The 4632-nt window shown below is 35.2% G+C and overlaps 1 pseudogene; it reads right to left on the bottom strand.

Annotated features, from left to right (window-relative positions):
- Positions 1-4099: 4099 nt before the first annotated feature.
- Positions 4100-4218, bottom strand: LOC118602180 (annotated as a pseudogene).
- Positions 4219-4632: the final 414 nt, after the last annotated feature.

A 4632-nucleotide genomic window follows, 5' to 3' on the forward strand; every position in this document is an offset into this window, starting at 1 on the left:
CCATGGCCAAAAGTTTAAACACTTCACATTGTAGATAGATATTTTTAGGAAAGCATGATTCTAGATATTAAAAGAGTAGCTATGATGATGTTTTAGTGTAGACTAATCATTAGTTTGTAAATTAATAAATTCATCATATGAACTCAGGTGTTTCAACATAGAGCCAAAGAATATTCGTTAATCAGGCAACGCTAAGTTTCTTGGACTACTTCAGAAAGGGAGGCCATCACCTTCATAGTTTCAGTGGTGTTTCAAAAGTAGAAATTAGAGGACCTATCCATTGATCTTAAGTGCGCAGATTTTAAAGCAAATCTTGCAAAGCAGAGAAGAGTTGAAATTGGGCTATGATTAGAGTTTTGGCTTGGAGGACACAGCAAAGCTAGGGTCTTGAAACAAGCCTTATTGATTAAATTGCACGCATGTATGCTAAGTTGGTTCACTGTCTTATCTTCCAGGAGAAAGTGATTTCTGGAGCAAGTAGCTATGGAATTTTTTTCATAGCCTCAGTATTATTTTGCACAGAGTAGAGAGCATGTTTGGTTCCAGAAATTTTTAGTACTCAGACATAAAATTATGTTAGCTTCAGTTTTCATTCCCCAAAATGAATATACTTCATTTCTATAAAATTCCTTTAGTAAAATGAGAATTATTTTGACCTTAGATGTCCATGATTTTTTTACTAACTTGATGAAATGTCTACGGTAGCCCTAAAAATGGCCATCTCCTATTCGATGTTGTTCTTGCTATAACATCCAACATATTACAGAAATTTTTAGTCTTTAAGACTGAATTCATTGAAAATTAAACAAAGCCCTTAATTTTCAGCATATCACTTCTTTAGAATCATCTAAATGATTGTACAGCTGGTCTACCAAGTACAGTACTAAGTAAGAAAACTAGTTTATCACAGTAGAGAATTTTTATATTTTAAATTATATGAAGTTCAGATGCATGGTATTATTAGAGTCTATCTTTACCCGGTTTAGCAGATTAATTTGATTTATTTCCTAGGAATCAAAAGTAGAGGAAACTTGGAGAACACCTAATTTAAACTTTTTCATTGTCGATATGAAGAAATAAATAAATATGACAAAACATTGCTATCTGCCTAACGTCATACAGCTATCTAGCATCTTTCAGATGCCATATTTAAGAGGCTTTGATATCTGAGAGTTTATTTTCTCTTCCACATGCTCTCATTTTGCCTATGTTTGTTTTGTTTTGTTTTGTTTATTTTCTCTCCCACAGACCTTTGTCTTGAGAAAAAATAAAAAATGTCTCTACTTCCTGGCATTACACCCCATCAGACTTGTTTTTGTAGCAACTTCTGATATATTTTTATACCTTTCTCCCTGGTTCTATCCCCTGAAACTTTATGAATGAGCCCCTACCCAGGCACCCTTCCAGGGTAGCATTCTCTACTCTTAATCAAACACTCTTAAGTCCCTGCTTAAGCAAGCAATTGATTCATCCTTGGGATTCAGATACAGCTATACCTCAGCATCCCTGGGAGATTGGTTCCAGGACCGCCCCACCCCCAACCCGAAAAATACCAAAATCCATGGATGCTCAAGCCTTTATATAAAATGGCATAGTATTTGAGTATAACCTATATTAGCATATAGGTTACTATGGGTCTTGCCTACATATTACTTCATTTGAGTGCATTCAGCCTAGATTTCAGCACATTGTAAATTCAAGTTTTGCTTTGTGAAATTTTCTGGGATTTTTTTTTCAAATATATTTGACTTTCAGTTTTTTGAATAATCAGATGCAAAATCTACAGATACATGGGGCCACCTGTACATCATAGTATGCTTATCAAATAACTATCTACCAGGTGCTTATCAACTTGAGGGGCTAAAGTCAATTCTGGAAAACATCTTATAAAAGGAAAGTGAAGTAGCAAGTATGACCCAACAACAAACCTGCAGTCATCAAAAAAATAAAATAAAACTATGATCACACTTGGATTTGTCCCAGCCATGATCACCATAGACAAATTTGAAACCTAGGCAGAATGAAAGTGAAAATAACTTCTTAACTAATTAAATATAATAGTAAGGCACTATGAGGCTAAGAAGAACACAAAAGTAGGGTTATGAAAGACCTTTGTACATCGGTACTGCAACCTGCAAGTGATCCTGACAATAAGATACAGTGCCGATGACTTTTGGAGAGGACGTGGAGCACATACCAGAAAAGTGGCTCTGGCACTTATGTTGGTCATCAACTGTAAAGTCAATGAAAGCCTCCTTAGCAGGCATCACCAACTGAATCTGTAAGGGCAGAGGATTACACTGTATAATATAACTAAGAGAACTTGGCTTATAGACACACATGAAAAGCTTACTGGGTTAGATGTTAGGAGTCCTGGAGATTCTATAAGAACAAGCCAGGCTGTCACCCAGAACACTGTTATTGATTAGATTTCCCTGGGGCTCTGGGCCTAAGGAAATACAAGTTACAATCTAATTTCTTTCTCATTGTTCTAGCTGAAATCCACATCAATATTTTTAAATGTTACAACTCATTTATTCAGCAATTTCTTTGTTTCACTTGTTTTCTCTTTTTATTCCATTTATTTCTGATCAATCGCAAAGTTAACATTAAAGAATTAATAGTTTTTAAAAATATAGTTAAGATATTTTTGGATTGATGCAAAAGAACTAAAGAGAACATGCAATTATGATACATGCTAATTACAGGAATAGTCATTAATTAATCTATCTCCTGTTAATACTGTACTTCTCCTGAAATGACTGCTCAATTTCACAGATATTGGATGTGTGACTCAGTTCTATATACAAATGCCTGTTTAAACAGACAAGTGGGAAAATGATATTATTACACAAGAAATAAATATCTTTAATTTTTGCTTCTGGAAATTCTTGAAAACCAGTATCTCTGGTCAAAAAAAAAAAAAAAAAAAATGCTCATCTGGGCAAAATCTCTCCTATCAGGACAGTAGATTGTTCACCTGGGCAAATAGCTTACGCAAAGGTTTATTTAACAAGGCTTGACATATGACCTTCATCTCACTGTCTACCAATCTCAAATTTTTCTGTCACAAACTTTGTTCAATTCTAATCAACTGTTTTCTTTGAAAATCACAAGCTGCCGAGGATATACCCTAAAGCTTTATAAACATTATTCCTGATGTCTCCCTTCTGAGAAACTGTTAAGACTGTCAATGTACTGCTCTCCCTTCCTGCAGCATATCCAATAAAAATTAGCTGTTTGACTAACATTGTTTAGTAGTCAGCTGGGGGAGTCAGCAGTGACAATCTTAGAAATGTCCCTGAGACATCACCACCACTCCTCTCAAATCCCATGAGTATCCTACTGTGAAGGGGAGGTGAGAGGTGAGCCTGATATTGAATCTGAGCTCTTATTTATTTTATCTGAGCCCTCAAATTTTGATTAATTTTATCTCTTAGAAATGAAGAACCCTGTATAGAAACTTTTTTGTTATTTTCTCAAATTTTAAAACATTCTTTCCTTGGTAGAAATTTGCTTAGTTATTCATTACACAATTAATTGCCTTTTTCTGCCCTTTTCATCTCTTCTGTTAAGTCATATGAGGAAGTTCATAGGCAAGAGAACAGATAAGTCTGTCTCTCCATCAGACTCCAAAGGTTCACAAGGTCATAAAGACTCATCACACTGGTGTCCTTATAGTAGAAACATTGCCTTGAATCACCAAAAACTTCCCTCCATCTTATCCTATTCGTTCATGATAGTGTGGTTTTTAAAGTGATCTCCTCTCAAAACAGTCCATCTACAAAGAAATGCCTATTCATCCATTTCCAATTAGAGAGAGCTGACTATTAAGTTTAAGGGTCCAAGACAAAGTGAACAGCAACTTATTCTACCAACCATTGGCAGACACTCATGGGTTCATCTAGAGGTCAGTCAATATCCCCTCTGGGCCAGATTTCTGTTTCTTACATGGTTTTGCATGTAAGAAACATGCAAAGTTTAATTCCAGCGCTTATTTTACTAAATTGCATAATTGTATCAAAATAATTAATAGTGTTAATATTTGGGAGAATTTTAGTAATTTATAGTGAATATTTGGGAGAATTTTTTAAAAAAACACCTACAGCACTTGGTATTCCTAGGTGGTCTCCCATCGAAGTACTAACCAGGCCCGACCCTGCTTAGCTTCTGAGTTCAGATGAGACCAGGCATGTTCAGGGTGGCCTGACCATAGATTTGGGAGAATTTTTAATATTAGCAAACTTTTTCATACCAGAAGCACCTTAGAACAAAAAGAGATAAAATTTAAAATATTCATTGAATGAATTTTTTTTTATATGGAGAAACTCCTCAAATAAATTTAGATTCCAAAACTGTTTCCTTAAAAGAGTTCTTAGCCAAGACACATGGAAAGTAAAAAAAAAATTCAAATCTATTTTAGATCTCCCAAATCACAACTTGAACCTAACAGCAATTACCCCCTTGTTTTCTGCCTCTCTCCTGTGTTTCTCGAGTAACCTCTGCTCATTCCCTTCTTTATGACCCGATACCTTTCTGCTGTGGACAGCCACAATCCTGAAAGCCCCACTGCCTCTGAAAGTTAAAATTGTTTTAAAACAGGACAAATCCTTGTCCTAATATTAATGCTCC

The sequence above is a fragment of the Rousettus aegyptiacus genome, unplaced genomic scaffold (assembly GCF_014176215.1).
Source record: "Rousettus aegyptiacus isolate mRouAeg1 unplaced genomic scaffold, mRouAeg1.p scaffold_m13_p_4, whole genome shotgun sequence".
In the NCBI taxonomy this organism is placed as follows: Eukaryota; Metazoa; Chordata; class Mammalia; order Chiroptera; family Pteropodidae; genus Rousettus; species Rousettus aegyptiacus.